This window comes from Xenopus laevis, chromosome 8L, assembly GCF_017654675.1.
Source record: "Xenopus laevis strain J_2021 chromosome 8L, Xenopus_laevis_v10.1, whole genome shotgun sequence".
Classification (NCBI taxonomy): domain Eukaryota; kingdom Metazoa; phylum Chordata; class Amphibia; order Anura; family Pipidae; genus Xenopus; species Xenopus laevis.
Window position 1 is genome coordinate 39,108,980 of NC_054385.1, and position 8,941 is coordinate 39,117,920.

The 8,941-nt window shown below is 36.9% G+C and overlaps 1 long non-coding RNA gene across 1 annotated transcript; it reads left to right on the forward strand.

The window, feature by feature from the left end:
• The first annotated feature begins 1,280 nt into the window (after window positions 1-1,280).
• On the forward strand, window positions 1,281-2,414 carry LOC121397371. The gene is made up of 2 exons (XR_005963625.1): window positions 1,281-1,485; window positions 2,267-2,414. It is a non-coding gene; the product is annotated as an uncharacterized LOC121397371 (long non-coding RNA).
• The last annotated feature ends 6,527 nt before the right edge of the window (window positions 2,415-8,941 follow it).

Consider the following 8,941-nt stretch of genomic DNA (forward strand, 5'->3'; position numbering starts at 1 on the left):
ATATTCAATTTTGAAATCTGACATGGGGGCTAGACATTTTGTCAATTTCACAGCTGCCCCATGTCATGTGACTTGTGCCTGCACTTTAGGAGAGAAATGCATTCTGGCAGGCTGCTGTTTTTCCTTAATGTAACTGAATGTGTCTCAGTGGGACATGGGTTTTTACTATTGAGTGCTGTGCTTAGATCTACCAGGCAGCTGTTATCTTGTGTTAGGGAGCTGTTATCTGGTTACCTTCCCATTGTTTTTTTGTTTGGCTGCTGGGGGAAAAAAGGCAGGGGTGATATCACTCCAACTTGCAGTACAGCAATAAAGAGTGATTAAAGTTTATCAGAACACAAGTCACAAGACTTGGGGCAGCTGGGAAATTGACAAAATGTCTAGCCCCATGTCAGATTTCAAAATTGAATATAAAAAAATCTGTTTGCTCTTTTAAGAAATGGATTTCAGTGCAGAATTCTGCTGGAGCACCACTATTAACTGATTTATTTTGAAAAAAAAATTTTTTCCCATGACAGTATCCCTTTAAACAAATGTGGCATGCCCCTCAAATTAGTTTAAAAAAATGTTCACACATACAGCTTTAATAGTTCACACTTATGAACGCAATCTTTAAAGAAAAAAAAAAGTTGACAGTGTTTTTTTACAACTTTCATGCATTTATGGCATAGAGGATAAGATTGAGGGAGATGTAGTTTTGTTATATCAGTTTTCCTGGTCTGAGGTGGCAAAGTAAACTCTGGCGAAAGAGGTAACGTTCAGTAAAATTCACAGTTTACTGAATTTGCAGAGCAACGACCAGAGCGAAAAGTCGCCTGGTGATAGAGTGCAAACGAACACAAGCGAGGGTCTCATTCACTAGCGAATTGTTCTCTACACCTGTTAGTGAATTGGCGTTGTCCTTGCGGATGGGATTTCTGGCGAATTGACACTATCTTTGACCACTTCGCCCTTTAGTGAATCTGAACCTATGTGAGATGACCTTCCCGTAATTGAGGACAATGGGTTTCTGGATATGGCATCTCATAGCTGCCCTTTTATGCATTTGGTGTAAGTTCAGAATATATTAATCTAGAAAAATGCATGTTGAAAAGTAGACTGACTTGCATTGAACATGCATATAAATGCATTTCGATTTATTCAGGACATAACTGTTCAGTGAGTTTGCCTTTCATCCTCAGCATGCAGGTCAGATTCAAAAGCAAACAGTTCTAGTGATTGGCAAATCTGACCAATTTCGATTTACCAAACATTTGTGAAACTGCGAAAATTTGCCAAAATGCATTGAAGAGCTGAAGCAATGTAAGTTCAGCTTATTCTGAAATAATGAGCACAAAACAGGTTTGGTTTGCATCCTTTTTATTCACTGCTGTTGACTTTTTTAGAGTGGACCTTCAGCAATTAGTGGAAACACTAGAAGACCAGGAGCTTTAAGATAACTTGGAGGTTATCCAAGACTTGCAGCAGGTCATTGTGCAGCTCCAGGTAATGCTTTTGAGTCTTATTTTCATCTTACCTTATTTCTCTTCCATATCCCTATCAAATTCACTCGGATACAACAGAAAACGAGAGCAAGATTTCTGTTTTAAATACTGGTTGTAGTTAGGGATGCACCAAATCCACTATTTTGGATTCGCCCGAACCCCCGAATCCTTTGCGAGACATTCGGCCGAATACCGAACCCTAATTTGCATATGCAAATTAGGGGCAGGAAGGGGAAAAAATACTTCCTTGTTTTGTGACAAAAAGTCAAGCGATTTCCCTCCCCACCCTTAATTTGCATATGCAAATTAGGATTCGGTTCAGCCAGGCTGAAGGATTCATCCGAATCCTTGCTGAAAAAGGCCAAATCCTGACCGAATCCCGAACCGAATCCTGGATTCGGTGCATCCCTAGTTGTAGTCAAAATTCATCCAATATCAAAACAGAACATACTGCGATATGTGGGTTTTTAATTAAAATGCTGCAGCCTGCTACAGTGGCTTTATCTAAATATCATAATAAACTGTTTTTTTTAAAGGTTTTTGTTTTGCGTTTTTATAACAAACAAACAATAAAATGTGCATGGTTCCATCAGTATTGTAGTTGTCACAGTACATCATACGTAATACACTTCCAATTCACACTACAGGTGCTTAGGACAAGTTTTCAGTTCTTTTTTGTTTTGTTTTTTAAATATTCAATGTGTTTAATGGCTTGACTTGTGTTCCTGTGGTGAGCTAGTTCTGCAAGTAGCTCACCTCTTTCTCTGAACTTTCTATTGCAGGATGAAAGCTCTGGCATTGCAGCCTCTATTGAGACTATGACTGAAGTGTCTGCATCCACTCCAGAGTCTGAAGAGGTGAAATTTTATGTGGTGTACTGTTGGGTCTGTCAGTCTTTAAGGTAATTGATTAAAGGGAGAATTACATTTTTGTACCTAGTTTTTATTTTTACACTGAAAAATTCCTTAAGTACACCATAAGTGTACCTTTATTGATTTTTTGAATTTCTCTGCAGACTGAGCAACAGAATGAAAAACTGGCTGGTAAAATAAAGAGCTGAAGCAACAAACAGCGTTTCAGCTTATTCTGAAATAATGAGTACAAGACAGGCTTGGTTTGCATCATTTTTATTCACTGCTTTTGTCTTCAGGCGCAAAGTGGACCTTCAGCAATTAGTGGAAACACTGGAAGACCAGGAGCTTAAAGATAAGGATAGGACTTCACGGATGATTTCCATGTGATCCGATGCGCAAAAACGCAGGCGTCACGTCGGATGCGACAGAAATAAGGCAATAATTATAGCACTGTCGGATTGTGTAGCAGTGTTGATCTCTGCTGTGACTTCATACGACATTTCCATTACTTACCTTATTTCTGTCGCATCCGACTTGACGCCTGCGTTTTTGCGCGTCGGATCACGGGGAAATCATCCGTGAAGTCCTACCCTAACTTGGAGATTATCCAAGACTTGCAGCAGGTCATTGTGCAGCTCCAGGTAAGGCTGCTGAGTCTTATTTTCCGCTTACCTTATTTCTCTTCCATATCCCTAGCAAATTCACTCGCATACAACAGAAAATCAGAGCTACAATTCTGTTTTAAATACTGGTTGTAGTCAAAGTTAATCTATTATCAAACCAGAACATACTGCGAAATGTGGGTTTTTAATTAAACTACTGCATCATGCTACATCGGCTTTATCTAAACCTTTTTATAAAGGTTTTTAATTTGCGTTTTTATAACAAACAAACAATAAAATGTGCATGGTTCCATCATCATAGTTATATCGGTACAGCATACGTAATAAACTTTTAATTCACACTACAGGTGCTTAGGACAAGTTTTCAGTTATTTTTTTTTTAAAATATTCAGTATTCAAAATATTTGCACTCAATGGAGTCTATGGTCATTATTTTCTTGCCTAAAATTGGTGAAAAATATTGCTCATCACTAGTTATGGCCCATATGGCTTCCCTAAAGTCACTGATTGGTTACTGCCTGGTAACCAATCAGTGGGAGCCAAGAGAACTGCAATGCAGGAAGTTGTGTTTTGGCTATCATGTTAGGTATCCAGCCACTCCAGCCTTTATAGATTACATTTTTGGCTAACTATATTGAAAACATTTTTTATTTTGCACAGCCTATCTATTTACCCAGTTTTATACTGAACAATTCCTTTAAAACAAATACATAGTAGTTGAAATAACTGTCAGGGAAACGTTGTATGCAGAAAGCGAAGGACATGTGTTAATCAAGATGCGACATTTCACTATGTCTTGTACATCTGCCATTTATCTAAACATGATATGCCCATGGCCATTGCTAGCAGTGCATGACTGCAATTCCTGATGCTAACTGAAGCCTGGGGTCACCTCTGTCCCCACCTGATTGTAATACTTAAATTAAATTGTGAGCAGCGGAATTCTTGCATGATAAAAGAAATCTCACTAACCATTAGTGTTAATACTACAATAAATCTTTAATGCTGGACAATGAATTTGTAAGGTGATACCATTGAATGGTGAATAACTTTAAAAGTTATATCTGAAGTCCTATTTTATTACTTTAACTTTGCATTAAAGGCAAAGTACAGCTAAACAAAATATTTAACACCCTGTAATCATTGCAACTATTTGATCTACTTTCCGTGTTGTACTTTACTTTTGACCCCATTTGTGAAAATTAGATGGAAATTAAAGAGACACAGATTGCATTCGGTAAGGTGTTAAATAACTATTGTTGATTGTTTTCTATTCAGCCATTGGCTTCTCTTTTGAAACTGGTTTCTCTTTTGAACCCTAAACCAGGTGGTTTAAAGGACAAGTAAAATATATTGAAGTTTTAATTTGTTAGGCACCACCAAGTGAATTAAAATAGTGTTTTATCCTCCAGGACCAGCACTCTTATTCTTTTCTTATTACAATAAATTTTTATTGAATATAGCAAAAAAAGTCGTACAGAACATTATTACCACAAAAGCATCTCTAATACACATAGGTATACAGAGCACATCAAAGGTGACACAGAAAATCACAGTTGGTATTGAGATATTAACAGGAGAACAACTACAATTAAATGAACCACAAAATACACAATAGGAAATATCCGTTAAAACAATAAGAAAATAAAATCAAATAAAAGAAATAATGGAAAAGGAAATAAAACCATTTCTACACTAACAGCAAAATAAAACTCCCGTTACTATAGAGAAAAAAGGATGCTAGGAACACCAGGCCCATCTATAATCAAACCAGGGACTCCAGACCACCAAAAATTTCTGATGTGTGTCTAGTAGGATACTAGTCATCTTCTCCTGTGACATAACCAGTCAACTCTAACTTTTACAGGATCAAATGGGATGCACCTCTGTTTCCAAGCATGAGCTAGGGTCTTTTTGGCCGCAGTCATAATAAAGGTAAACAAACGGAATTGGGCATGGTTCAAACCCTCCGGCTTAACCCCTAATAACGCTAATGCAGGATCCCTGGGAAGGGAAATGTCAAAAATAGAATAAACCATATTAAACACTCTGATCCAGAACCTACGTGCCATAGGACAAGACTACCAAGTATGATACATCGAACCTATTCCACCGCAACCTCTCTTATTCTTTTAAAAAGCAGAATGCCATTACTGCTCATTCTCCATGGATCCCTTGCCCTGTGTGCATGCCCAGTATAAAAAAAGTGTAATTTAAAATTACTATCCATCTCATGCATAGTCCAAGGGCAGGTGCCTAACAAACTGCCCTCCAACCAAGTTTATTTGACATTCCCTTTTCCTTTAAATCAAAGATACAGCCTTAAATTGAGACAATAAGTATTTCCTTTTGTTAGATCTAAGGACTCATTAATGAAACTAAATGCAGAATGCAAAGTGCAGGATCCAAGAGAGGCAGATGAGAGGAGGAACACAGGCATCCCCTTGTCTGCCCCCACACTGGGGCCCAATTTACTAACATTTCAATTTTGTTTATTTCCATGGATCTTGGCTTTTCCTGTTTTTTAAAAGCTCTAAAAACTAGAGATTTATTAAATGCATAAACATGAAAACCTCTTATATAAAAATTTCCCAGGTAAAAGTTATCAAGGTCCTATAGAAGTCAATGGAAGCTGTGCTGGTCCTATTGGATCGTTTTAAATCAATTTGGACTTTTTGAGGTTTTAGAGGTATTCTGGTTTTTTTCCAGATCGTTCAGCACAATTCTGTGTTCATACTTTTTTAATTCTGATCTTTTAATAAATTCCATGGCATTTGTGGTTTTAGAGAAAGGGATTTTAGGTGTGGTTTCGAAAACCTCTAAAATCTGACCTTTAATAAATAGGCCTCCAAATGTCAGTGTCAGATTTGACATCAGTGTGGTAGGGGGGATACCAGTGCTCCCAGAATGAGCACTAAGGGACATGCATTAGTGCTCTTTTACCACCCGAGGTCAAGAATGACCCCCTGTTATCTGCTTATAATATACATAAACAATGTCATTTGCTGTATATAGCACATATATTGTCTCTTCCTAGTGAATTTAACCACATAGTTACACTGCACTGAATCCCTTGATGAGAGCACTGAGTTTTATTTTACTAAATATGGTGCAAAGCTATTTGCCAAAAAAAAAAAAAATACAATGATAAAGCATTTGCTTACAACAATACCTTTTTTTGCTGCAGTTTCATTCCAGACTGGGGTGTGAATAAAGCCACTCTTATATCCAATAGTTTGGACAAATGCATTGGCAGAGATTGACGCTTGTGTGGCAGGTGCAACAGCCAAGAACAAAGGTTCCTTACAGTGCTGAAAGTGCCACTCAAACAACACATTACACTTGTCAATGCAGGGAAATATTCCTAGAAACTGAGTTAAAAGCATTCACGCAGCAGAAACATGTGTATGCACAAAGTCACAAGCTGCACTTGAGCTAAGAAAATTATCTGTATTCATTGTCCATACACCAGGCCCTGCTTTGTGAGGGCAATATCCCCATACAAAAATGCATTATTGGAATCTTAAGAGAAAAAAAAATACTTAAATATTTATTGCATTCAAACAGGGAGTGATTTCTTTTGACTATCTGTAATGTGAACATTTGTGCAATAAGTAGCCTGCAGTGCTTGCTGTGCATTTATGCACAATATGAACCATGCCCACGTGGTGTAAATGTCCACCTGTGAAAGCTTGGCAAGATAATCAAAACATATTAGAACCTGGGTGATGGGTTTAAAGGTTATTATGATGATCAGAGCCTGGGAAATCTATTAATTTCAGCTGTTTCTACATGCTTCTTGCCCTTTAGATTAGAATGAGGTGCGCAAGAGAAAGCCTCGATTACTGGAAAGATGAACCGGTGCATATAGGATTTCCTATGTTGCCACTTTACTGTTAAGGGAACACTCGAACATCCATCATCTCATTTCCCAATATAGGAAAATGAGTATGTGCAAGATGAGCATTCCATAAAAACAAAAAATGTCAGTGACTAGGTCATTGGGGATGTTTCACCAGGATAAAACAGCAAAGAGAACCACATGCAAACTGTATGCAAAAATTTTCTCAGGGGTAAGCCTGCCTTTTGTTAGACGTATTTTGCTCCATCCCCAAAATGTTCCATTTCACAGTAAAATTCCATATATTCCACTTCAGTATGAAGAGCTTCTGCTTTGAGTAAACCCTTTCTGTGGGTCAGGTGCTAGACAGTGGAAGGACCACCCCGCCATAGGTGCAGCAATATCCAAAGTACAAGGTACACTGTAGCACACCACAACTTGAGTATTACTGCTTCAAAAATGTTTTAATGACTCCAAAAGTAGATACATTTAAAACAATGTTTCGCTCCCCACTGTGCCTTCTCTCAAGTCTGAGATTTGACCCATAAAACAGTGTGGGTAGGGGTGGGAGGGTTGTGGGTGGAAACCAATTAAGTCCACATGTTATGTAGCATGTGATCAGCCATTGCAATCATAATTAAAGTTCTTAGCCAGTCCTTTAAATGTCCACATTGTTCCATAGTTCAATCTTTGCAGTCCATTTGCTTCCCCATAGAGAAAAAGGACAACAATAGTGTACAGTATATACAGTACATAGTTCATTAATTGTCAAATAGTAAAAACATTGACAATGTCAATTGTGTAGAAATAGTTATATGAAATAGCTACCCATGCTCAGTGTGGCCGCTGAGATGAAAATTATAATGAAAGTATATATATATATATATATATATATATATATATATATATATATATATCTATCTATATCTATATCTATATCTATCTATATATATAATAGCAATGGAGAAACTCAATCAATAACACTCTCCGCCAATTTAAAAAAAGCATGGAACATATAGCTATTTAGGCAGGGACTGTTACACACTTTTGGAGGAATGTAATATGTCTCGTTAGCCCAAAAAAAATACTTTCAAATAGACCACTGCAAATGTTAGCGACCATGTTTGCGTCCTTTTTGACCGATTAAAGACCTCAACGACTTCCCCGCAAAAGTTTGTGACCAAATGGCCTTTGCTTAGTGATGTAATATTCGACAGCGAATGATTTTACATTGCTAAACATTTGCAAAAATGTAATTTTAAAAATGTTTGCACTTTTTCATTACATTCCCCCCTTTTATGATTTATACATGGCTATAATAAATATGCTCAACTGCACTCAATTCCACACGCCCCCCCCCCCATTTTCACATTCTTTCCCACCCCCTTACCCAGTTAATTGTTTGGCCAGCCAGGCCATATAGATTAAAATAAAAATCACAGCAAAATAAATGAAACATCACTTAACAACACAATTGTACTGTTTATAAAAAGCGACCTTTATTTACTATGTGAATGGGGAATTGTAACATACTGTACATTTCTCTAAACGCTGTAATTAAGCTCATTAAAAATAAAGTAAAAAAAAAAAATTAAATAGTTGTCTAATGACCAATATTCCATTGCAAAATGCAGATTTCATTTCATTACTTTATTAATTTGTATTATATTTCATTTATAATGCTGGTGTTTAAAGGCATTTAGAGGGTTTTCTAAAACAGTTAAAAGGTGTTAAACCTGAAAAATACATATTCACTTGGGATGGGGTGGTAAGTTACATAAACACAATGTAAATATGACTTGCACTTCACAATGTCATCTTGAACTGTGGATTTTTTTTCTTTTAACACACCTCCCACCACTTCTTTGCTAGACTTTGCTCTTGACTGTTCTGTGTATTGTTTGTTACATTCCTAATTTCAGGCTATTGTCTTTTTGCATGTCCTTGAGCTCTAAAGTATGTACACCAAACTTAATAACAGATGCAAGTCAATTTTCAATCATCCCTGTTAAAACATAAAAGACCAGATTCAATTCAGTCAGAAAAAGTTATCTCGTGGTTAATCACGTGAAAACTCATAGATGAGATTCAAGGAGAAAAGAACTTTTCTCCTAATTCACTTTCCAATTCAGTTTTTCC